Genomic DNA, 12366 nt, shown 5'->3' on the forward strand with positions numbered 1-12366 from the left:
TCCCAATTCGATTACTCTTTCAAATCAGAATTTACAAGAGGATTTCATACTGGTTTTTCTACAGTTCTTCACGTGTTCTTATTCTGGTTGCTTGAAGATTCAGCCGTGTTGGTGAATCGTGATGTATTGCACAGTGTCAGCTCCAAGATGAGGAAGGCTTAGCTAGGAGTATTTTTTTGTAACCATTAGTGTAGGATGGTTGTTGTTAGACTCCTTGTAACCCTTGTGATCATCTAGTGGATTGGGCTGACGTGAAGTGCCCCGCAGACGTAGGAGTGGAGCTCCGAACTGCGTGATCAATTCTGGTGTCTGGTTCCATTTTTATTGCTTTATTTTCATGTTGTTTATTTATCTGTTTTTATAGTTTATTTCTTTCAGATAAATAATTGCTTTAAAATAATGTTGGAACCTTAATAGAAAATTGTACATTCAAGACCCACAATACAATTTCATATATACATATTGAATCATTGTTGCATGTCAAAAGTTCACTAAAAAAAATTTGGTGCAGGTCAATTTATTTACTTCATCTAAGTTTTAAATAACTACGATATTATTACTACTATATATAAGTTTATCCCTACATAAATGATGTTGGTTTTCAAAGTTTAAAAATGTGAAAGGTAAAATATATCATTATTATGATTTTTGCATTCTACTCCTGACAAATATAAGTATTATTGCATTAATTAAATGTTTTGTAGTACAAATGATATAAACAAATTTTATAAAATACCATAAATTATAAAAATTTACAAATCTAAAATAATAGTTATTATTTAAATATTATGAGCCCAAAACAAATTAATTTACGTTAATAACATAACTGAAGAAAACTAACATAAAAATGAACTAATTGAACTAACTTACATTTGCGGAGTTTAAAAAAATATAATGTTATTGGGTAAATTAAATGTCTCACATTTAAATATAATATTATTAAATTAATTGAGATTCACATATTTAAGAATGATGAATCATCTCGGGATCTATCAATTTAAAATGAAGAGGAATAAGATATAATAGAACTAAAAGAAATAAATTTTCAATAAATTAATTAGTTAAAAACATATCATAGATCTACAAATATTGAACCACAAAGTCTATTATGAACCTATTACTTAAATGATGATCTAGAGAGGTTTTGATTGTGCTACATCTATGGGTTGAAAAATATTTAGAAACTAAACTGAATGGTTCTAGACATCTATTTACTATTTAAGATAACAAACAAAAGTTTAAGGCAAAAACTTGTGTGAGACCGTCTCATGGGTCTCAATCCGTGAGATGGGTCGGATATTTAATCAACGAGGTCAAAGATCTGACCTGGCCCATTAATCAATTAATCAAAGATCTAACCCATTAATCAATTAATCAAAGATCCGACCCATGAGATGGTCTCACACAAGTATTACTCAAAGTTTATAAAGTACACGATCATGTATATAGATTAGTCGTGTGCGAAGCCCACTGTTGCAAAAATCCCCGCCTAGGCCGCCTCGGCGCTAGGCGCTCCTAGACCGAGGCGAATTGCTCCCTAGGCGTTCGCCTAGGTGGCCGGCCGCCTAGCGCCTAACTCGGCCGACTGGGTCGAGTTGGCGGCCGACTAGGCTGAATTTGGCCGAGTTAACTCGCCCAACTCGGCAGAGTTAGCCGAGTTAACTCGAGCGATTAGGCCTTGTTAATTTTATTATTATATTTATATATATTTAAATTTATTTATTTATATAAGTAAAAGAAGTAAGAGATATATATATATAATATATATAATAAAATATATGACATACACCCACACACATGAATTAATTTATTGTTTTTATAGGTCGCCGCCTAGAACCGCCTAGTTACCGCCTAGGCGCCGTCCAGACCGCTTAGGCGCTAGGCGCTAGTCTACCGCCCGACTAGCGCCTAGCGCCTACTGCAACCATGGCGAAGCCCGATTTGGTTGGTACTGCCACCACCGGCCCTATAAGCCCAAGATCATATCTTGGCATACGCCCAACATAGTAGGCAATTAAGTTCGGTTAGGTCGGCATTATAGCCACCATCGTTATAAGCCCTACGTAGTAGGCAATTAAGTCCGCCAGGTCGGATTTCTTGCCCCAGGTAAATCCAATCTCTTGATTTGTAAAAGTTGATCGCCTTGTCACGTTAAAAATCTTATCGCTCGATTGATAGCATTCAAACCCTCTATCGTGTTAGAGGTTTGATCCCTTGATCGGTAAGTTTATACCTCATCAATCCCCAAAGTCTTACAAGTTAGGCAAATCGATCTTCGGTACTATAAGTATAGTCCAATACATTGGCACCGTGAACTCGACCGAGTCACTTCCCGACCACAGTCGAAATTGAAAATGAACTCGGGTAGCCATCATATCTATCCCCTTATGCTAGTGGTTCTCGTAGCATAGGGAAGGGGGGCTACTACTGGGATTATAGGGCAACTCCCTCATACTACGGAGCTCGCTAAAGCAATTCCCAACCGTAATGCACTTCCCGAGCATATTGACCTTCACGGTCCTGTTAGACTTTCGGGTCTCCTAGCGTCCCTTCACATGGGATTCTTAGTTCCTAAATCGAGCATAAAAGGGGGAAAATACCATGTTTAAATGGTTTAGATTTTCAAAAACCCGTTATAATGATTAAAGTGGTAATCAAAACCAACCGAGTGTGATAAGCTAATAACAATCTTGTGGCCGGGTAATCCGGATCGAGGTTTGATCGAGCTCAAGCCAACTAGATCAGTTAGCTCGAGTAAAGGGCATTGGGAGAAGCATTCCCACTTATGATCGATAAGAGCAATAGAGGTCCTTGGACAGAGAATAAATCCAATCCCTTGATTGGTAAGACTTGATCACTAGATCTCATTAGAAAACCAATCTCTCGATTAGTGAAACCCAATCTCTTGATTGGTAAGATTTGAACTTTAGATCGTAGGTGAGTCCAATCCCTCGACTGTTAAAATCGAATCTCTAAATAATGATTAATTTGACCTCTAGGTCATAACTTATAATCCAGTCACTAGATCGATGAAATTCGACATCTCAATGGTATCGCAAATCCGATCCCTAGATCCGTAGAGTTCATACGACCCTTATAGTCTGAAAGACTATGCTTAAGGTTGTGCTCTTTTTTCCTTGGCTAAGATTTTTTCCATTGGATTTTTCTTGGTCTAAGGTTTTTAACGAGGCAATCGGCGTAAGTCACAGACTATAGGGTCAGATTTTCCAACCCCGAACTCTTCCTCATTGACGCTTAATTCAGGTTGTGCTCTTTTTTTCCTTGGCTAAGAGTTTTTTCCCTTTGGGTTTTTTCTAAGTCTAAGGATTTTAACGAGGCAGTAAGTCACAAACTATATAGTCAGATTTTCTAGCCCGAAACCTTTCTCATTAGCTTGATATCAAGGCACGGATTGGGGGCCTACTTGATAGGAAATAGTCCCCGATTTTACCTCCCTATACGTTCAACAGCTGAGGGGGCTTGCCTGATAGGGCTAGGGCTAGACTAAAGCTGAGGGGGCTTGGCTGATTGAAATCCCTAATACTAAAAAAATAATAATAGGTCGTGTATGAGACTGTTTCACATTAGATATGTAATACTTTTTAGTTAAAATATAGTAATACTTTCTTATAAACTAAAACAAAAACAAAAAAAAAAAAACATTTTAGGGTCGGTTTGGATACCTGGAAAATATTTTCCAAAAAATGATTTCCAGAAAATGACTCTTTTTTTTTTTTTTTAGAAATATTATAACTTTCTAGTGTTTGGCTGAAAAGAAAATTAAACTATGTTTTCGTTTGGCTTAAAGTTAAGAACTTGCATTTTTTCTATTCAGTTTATTTTCCTAAAAATGAACATATTATTTGTTTATAACAACAACAACAACAACAACAACAACAACAACAACAACAACAACAACAACAACAACAACAATAATAATAATAATAATAATAATATGTGGTGTTTGTGGTGATCGTAAGGTGGTGTTTGTGGCAGTGGTAGTGGTGGTGGATGGCAGGCCCGTTCCTATCATTTTATAGGCCCAGGGCATAGTATAAAAAATGGGCCCCATATAAAATTAATTTATATATGCGTAAGGAAAAAAAAACTAATGACAAATAACTTGAAATAAGAATTACAAGTTTTTAACAAATTTGCATACACAATAATAATAATGAAAACAACTCTAGATGCTTTCGTTAGTTATGAATGAATTTTTCTTTGTTGGCTTAAAAAATACAAAATATTCAATATTTGCATATGTGTCTTCATAAATAAAGAATTTCAGTTAATAAAAATGAATAAACAATTTAAAACCAAATAAGCTTATAGAAAATCACATTGTTATTATAATAAAATAATAAAGCAATTATTAATAATAATTATAAAACACAACTTACAAATAAGAGTAGAGCATGAAATCTGAATTACTTGGAGCAATAAATCAAAATACTTTAAAACGTGATAAATGATATTCATAACAAAATATGAAACATGATTAATTGGATAAAATAGTTTGAATAGAAAACACATTATAAATCACGCATATTTTCTATTGATATCATATTTATAAATAATTTTCTTTTAGTAAGATCAATTTCAATATTTTTTTTATTAATATGAATACAATGAGTCAATGATACATAATAGAATTTCTAAACTACATTGACTCGATAATTCATATAAAAAAAAACTATCTTTTAAAATTATTTCATAACTAATTCACAAAATATATTACATATACATAAATCATTATAAAGTTCACAAAATAACACATGTTCTAAATATTAATGAATTACTCGAATAGAAATATATTCAAACTTTTATATGAATCACAAATCAATCTATACTATAAATATCATATAAAAATATAAAATAATCACATAGTTACAACTCAAAAAATACAATTAGAAATAGAAATAAATTCCATATGTTATAATTTGAATACTATATAATACTTTTAAATTCATTTTCTAAAGAGNAGATATATATATATAATATATATAATAAAATATATGACATACCCCCACACACATGAATTAATTTATTGTTTTTATAGGTCGCCGCCTAGAACCGCCTAGTTACCGCCTAGGCGCCGTCCAGACCGCTTAGGCGCTAGGCGCTAGTCTACCGCCCGACTAGCGCCTAGCGCCTACTGCAACCATGGCGAAGCCCGATTTGGTTGGTACTGCCACCACCGGCCCTATAAGCCCAAGATCATATCTTGGCATACGCCCAACATAGTAGGCAATTAAGTTCGGTTAGGTCGGCATTATAGCCACCATCGTTATAAGCCCTACGTAGTAGGCAATTAAGTCCGCCAGGTCGGATTTCTTGCCCCAGGTAAATCCAATCTCTTGATTTGTAAAAGTTGATCGCCTTGTCACGTTAAAAATCTTATCGCTCGATTGATAGCATTCAAACCCTCTATCGTGTTAGAGGTTTGATCCCTTGATCGGTAAGTTTATACCTCATCAATCCCCAAAGTCTTACAAGTTAGGCAAATCGATCTTCGGTACTATAAGTATAGTCCAATACATTGGCACCGTGAACTCGACCGAGTCACTTCCCGACCACAGTCGAAATTGAAAATGAACTCGGGTAGCCATCATATCTATCCCCTTATGCTAGTGGTTCTCGTAGCATAGGGAAGGGGGGCTACTACTGGGATTATAGGGCAACTCCCTCATACTACGGAGCTCGCTAAAGCAATTCCCAACCGTAATGCACTTCCCGAGCATATTGACCTTCACGGTCCTGTTAGACTTTCGGGTCTCCTAGCGTCCCTTCACATGGGATTCTTAGTTCCTAAATCGAGCATAAAAGGGGGAAAATACCATGTTTAAATGGTTTAGATTTTCAAAAACCCGTTATAATGATTAAAGTGGTAATCAAAACCAACCGAGTGTGATAAGCTAATAACAATCTTGTGGCCGGGTAATCCGGATCGAGGTTTGATCGAGCTCAAGCCAACTAGATCAGTTAGCTCGAGTAAAGGGCATTGGGAGAAGCATTCCCACTTATGATCGATAAGAGCAATAGAGGTCCTTGGACAGAGAATAAATCCAATCCCTTGATTGGTAAGACTTGATCACTAGATCTCATTAGAAAACCAATCTCTCGATTAGTGAAACCCAATCTCTTGATTGGTAAGATTTGAACTTTAGATCGTAGGTGAGTCCAATCCCTCGACTGTTAAAATCGAATCTCTAAATAATGATTAATTTGACCTCTAGGTCATAACTTATAATCCAGTCACTAGATCGATGAAATTCGACATCTCAATGGTATCGCAAATCCGATCCCTAGATCCGTAGAGTTCATACGACCCTTATAGTCTGAAAGACTATGCTTAAGGTTGTGCTCTTTTTTCCTTGGCTAAGATTTTTTCCATTGGATTTTTCTTGGTCTAAGGTTTTTAACGAGGCAATCGGCGTAAGTCACAGACTATAGGGTCAGATTTTCCAACCCCGAACTCTTCCTCATTGACGCTTAATTCAGGTTGTGCTCTTTTTTTCCTTGGCTAAGAGTTTTTTCCCTTTGGGTTTTTTCTAAGTCTAAGGATTTTAACGAGGCAGTAAGTCACAAACTATATAGTCAGATTTTCTAGCCCGAAACCTTTCTCATTAGCTTGATATCAAGGCACGGATTGGGGGCCTACTTGATAGGAAATAGTCCCCGATTTTACCTCCCTATACGTTCAACAGCTGAGGGGGCTTGCCTGATAGGGCTAGGGCTAGACTAAAGCTGAGGGGGCTTGGCTGATTGAAATCCCTAATACTAAAAAAATAATAATAGGTCGTGTATGAGACTGTTTCACATTAGATATGTAATACTTTTTAGTTAAAATATAGTAATACTTTCTTATAAACTAAAACAAAAACAAAAAAAAAAAAACATTTTAGGGTCGGTTTGGATACCTGGAAAATATTTTCCAAAAAATGATTTCCAGAAAATGACTCTTTTTTTTTTTTTTTAGAAATATTATAACTTTCTAGTGTTTGGCTGAAAAGAAAATTAAACTATGTTTTCGTTTGGCTTAAAGTTAAGAACTTGCATTTTTTCTATTCAGTTTATTTTCCTAAAAATGAACATATTATTTGTTTATAACAACAACAACAACAACAACAACAACAACAACAACAACAACAACAACAACAACAACAACAATAATAATAATAATAATAATAATATGTGGTGTTTGTGGTGATCGTAAGGTGGTGTTTGTGGCAGTGGTAGTGGTGGTGGATGGCAGGCCCGTTCCTATCATTTTATAGGCCCAGGGCATAGTATAAAAAATGGGCCCCATATAAAATTAATTTATATATGCGTAAGGAAAAAAAAACTAATGACAAATAACTTGAAATAAGAATTACAAGTTTTTAACAAATTTGCATACACAATAATAATAATGAAAACAACTCTAGATGCTTTCGTTAGTTATGAATGAATTTTTCTTTGTTGGCTTAAAAAATACAAAATATTCAATATTTGCATATGTGTCTTCATAAATAAAGAATTTCAGTTAATAAAAATGAATAAACAATTTAAAACCAAATAAGCTTATAGAAAATCACATTGTTATTATAATAAAATAATAAAGCAATTATTAATAATAATTATAAAACACAACTTACAAATAAGAGTAGAGCATGAAATCTGAATTACTTGGAGCAATAAATCAAAATACTTTAAAACGTGATAAATGATATTCATAACAAAATATGAAACATGATTAATTGGATAAAATAGTTTGAATAGAAAACACATTATAAATCACGCATATTTTCTATTGATATCATATTTATAAATAATTTTCTTTTAGTAAGATCAATTTCAATATTTTTTTTATTAATATGAATACAATGAGTCAATGATACATAATAGAATTTCTAAACTACATTGACTCGATAATTCATATAAAAAAAAACTATCTTTTAAAATTATTTCATAACTAATTCACAAAATATATTACATATACATAAATCATTATAAAGTTCACAAAATAACACATGTTCTAAATATTAATGAATTACTCGAATAGAAATATATTCAAACTTTTATATGAATCACAAATCAATCTATACTATAAATATCATATAAAAATATAAAATAATCACATAGTTACAACTCAAAAAATACAATTAGAAATAGAAATAAATTCCATATGTTATAATTTGAATACTATATAATACTTTTAAATTCATTTTCTAAAGAGTAGGGAGGGAAAATTAAATTTCATAAGTTATAATTTTATTTTAATTTTAATTTTAATACTATATACTATATAATATTTCTAAATTCGTGGGAGGAAAAATTTAAAGTGTCCATGGGAGTTCAAATTAGTATGTATTTCTAAATTCGTGGGAGGAAAAATTTAAAGTATCCATGGGAGTTCAAAAATTTAAAGTCTAAAAACAAACATATGTAACCATGAGGGTTGGACCCCAGGACCTCAACAATGCCTGCTATAAGTCCTACCAACTAAGCTAAATTAAATTTATTTTACTTGAATGTGAATGTAAATGTATATTTAATACTTATACTAAAACTTTATAGTATATGTATATAAACGGTGGTGGACTAGGGTGGGCCCCTTTCACGCGTGGGCCCTGGGCAAGGGCCCAGCCCACCCTTGCCCAGGGACGGGCCTGGTGGATGGTGCCATGGTGGTGTAGTAGTAGTAGTGGTAGTGGTACGTGCTCGTGCTGGTGATGTTAGTGGTGCTAGTGTTTGTGATGTTGGTAGTGTTGGTGCTGGTGTTGGTGTGCTCTTTGTTGTGCTTGTCATTATGGTAATAATAATCTGAAAGCTAACTTTAAAAAAGAAAGAGTGAAGAGAGATCAGAAAATAAAGAATCAGGAAAATATTTTCCGTCAAAAAAACTAGGAATATATTTTTGACCAAATTGGACATTTTTTTATTGAAGAGAATGTTGACTTTATTTTCCTTAAATACCCAAACACAAAAAAAAATCCAGAAAATGACTTTTGAAAGTCATTTTTTCGTATTTCCAAATGGACCCTTAATTAAAAAGTATTTCAAGTCTCATATAAAATGGTTTTATACAAAATTTAGTATTATACTAATCGATTGTAAAAAAAAAAAAAAAATGGGACATGGAATTTTTTAACTAACCGTGTTGATATGTTGAGAAAGTGTTATTTATACAAGAAATTCTGTCATAAATTTACACAAGTTAATTAATATGATTTTACATCTAATATTATTATTTGTAAATCGATAGATTCTAGTATTCTACTAAAATTAATCAAATGATGTCACAATTAGTATGTGAAATTATGTTTAAAAAAAAGCTGTGTTTTAAATTTTGTGGTCATTATCTAGTTTTTCCCTGATTGCATACAATTTTCAATTCCCATTATTGTATGTAGTTATCTAATAAAACGGGTTGCTGGTGTTCTTTCGCTTTCTTCTTTGTATTGTTCCGAGTATAATATACAATTACACAAGATTCACATGAGAATATGCTCTGATTTACATCACATTGGCCCTGTTTGGTAAATGGTTGTTAGCTGATTGGGTTGGCTGTTTGGGTTAGAAGGTATGATTTGTTGATAACATTGGCTGATTATAGAAAGTTGTTTGATAAATTAGCTGTTAGTTGATAGCTGTTTGGTATAATTTCTTTTCTTAAAAAGCTAATTGAAAAGGCTACTTTGAGTAGCATTTTGAATTTTAGCATTTTGGAGTTACAAAAAGCTTATTATTTACCAATTAATAGTCATCAAATAAGTTGACTGATAGGCTGATTATTTACTAAACAGGGCCATTATCTAGCAGGTGACCGTAGCCAACACTCCAAACCAACAGGGAGACGACGATATTAGCGATTATATTTATTGCTCTTCAATCGCTGTGATTACGACAACGTTCAGAGTATGAGAACAATGGTTGACATCACAGCAAAGATGGAATTGAGTCTTGCAATGACCAGAAAATTGCGTGCCAAACATTAAATTTTCTTGGAAAAGGCCATGCATGACAGAACAAAGTTCATAAACCGGAGTTGAATCCAAAGACGATTAGTTTATGTTTGTGAATAAGTCCATACACATAAATAGTATATTTAGAGAGGACCAATTTGCATAAGAGAAAGCCTATATACTATACAATTGTACTTAATTACTATTAAAACAACTCTTTTATATATAGTGATGCAAATCTACTTCTCAAATTAATGTGGGACAAGTGTTTTTACAAAGTCTTTCCACCTTTATTTTCTAACTCAAATGGTCTACTTTGAGAATCAATTTCTCTTTCACCTATTATCCGTTTTGAGCGTATAATATATCAATTTCTTTGTCTCACTACGAGTAGTGCCAATCCACTTTAACCCGACCCAAATCGAAAATAAACCGCACATATATTTGAGCATATAATATATCAATTTCTTTGTCTCCCTACGAGTAGTGTGAGTCCACTTTAACCCGACCCAAATCGAAAATAAATCACACATATATTTGTACCACAAAATAGTCACTTATATGCCATTTTTAAGCTAAAAATTTCAACAGTTTATTCACGAGGAGTGGATTTTCCTATCTACAATCTCATTGAAGATACAGCTTGTACGTACTGTACGAGATAAGTAATTTTACTGTTTTAAATAAGGGTCACACTTGTGTGAGACCGTTTCACGGGTCTTAATTCGTAAAATGGGTCGGGTCACCATAATTTGGGTCATAGAAACCAACCAAAGACCAACTCATAATATTAGGCTAAAACTTGTGTGAGACCATCTCACGGATCTTTATCGTACGTGAGATGAGTCGGGTCAAGATGAAATGTAATACTTATAGTATTGCATTCATGAATAAAGTATTACATTTCATCTTGACCCGACTCTTCTCACGGATCTTTCTCACACAATTATGACCCATAATATTAACTATATGGCCCAAATTATATTGATATGACCCGTCTCACGAATTAAGATAAGTGAGATGGTCCCACATAAGTCTTTACCTTTAAATAAATATATATTCATTGAGTTCGTAAATACTAATTGTCTTCATTTATCCTCACAATTAATATATATCCATTAGGCTCTATCTTGTAGATTGATAAGTGCAAAAGATGCCATTTTTATAAGGTTATTCTTGGATCATTTAGCGCATAAGTCATGGCTTTTATGAGTGATTTAGTCCTAATTTGCCTTAGAATACTTTATATTATAGTAGTACCACTTTCCACACTTTACGGATTGTTTTGTAGGTAAAAAGAAGTGCTTAAAGAGGGAAAATGGCGATATTTTGGAGAAGAATGCACGAAGCCAAAGTTGGGGGAGAACGCAAAGCCGCATTGAACGCCAGTGCGGTTCACCAAGCAAGAGAAAAAGGGAGTTAGCCCTTGGACGCGCGTCCAACCAAGCGTCCAAATCTCTCCCCTCGGAGGTCTCCAAGGCATTCCGCGAAGCATGCCTTGGACACGCCCATGGATGCGCGTCCAAGTATCCCTCCTTAGAAGCTGCAAGGCAGACCGCAAATCGTCACTTGGACAAACGCGCCATTGGACGCGCGTCCAACCTAGCGTCCATCGGGCGTAAAGTGGCGGTTATCAACTCTGAAAAATATTAAAAAGAGAGGAGAGAACCATTTTCAGAAACTTTTCTCTCTCTAGGTTTTAGCTCTAAAATTCTCTCCATTCCATAGCTCAATTGCACTCTAAAATGATGTTCCATAGCTAGATTTAGAGAAGAATTTACATTGCAAGATTGTATTGAACCAAATTACTCAAGGAATCTACTTCAATTTCAAGCTAAGTCTCATTTTCTATTCTTGCATTTCAATTTCTATTGTTGATTTGAATCTATTGCTTTGCTTAGTTCAATTGCTTTTTGATTTCAAGTTTCGCTATGAGTAGCTAGATCTTTGGAGGATTTGAATCAATTAGTCTTGCATAATCTCCCTTGAGTTCTAAAATTCTTAAACCTAGGATTAGATAATGCTTGTTTGATGATTGATTGTGGATTGGGATGATTGTCTTGACTCTATGCAACAAGGATCCGATTGTAATAGAGGAGTAGGAAAGGAATACTCACCTACGAGAGTAGGGAGTATACCAAGCCCTCACCATTCACATTTCCTTCCCACCTTTGAGAAAAGGGGGATTGGAAGGCATGAGGCACACCAAGTGTTCGATGAATTGCCTCTTCTAGCCTAGCTATTATGAGGATAAAGATAAGGCATGGTAGAGAGGCCACTGCCCACGAGAGTGGCGTTGGCACTAATGAACTTGTCTCAATCTTGTCCAATAAGCATTGCTAGGTCCTAGGACCGTAAGAAATCAAGGGTAAATATGCTTGATGAGTTGGTTCGAATCCCTTTATCTTAATTGTTTACT

Source organism: Ipomoea triloba, chromosome 6 (assembly GCF_003576645.1).
Source record: "Ipomoea triloba cultivar NCNSP0323 chromosome 6, ASM357664v1".
NCBI lineage: Eukaryota > Viridiplantae > Streptophyta > Magnoliopsida > Solanales > Convolvulaceae > Ipomoea > Ipomoea triloba.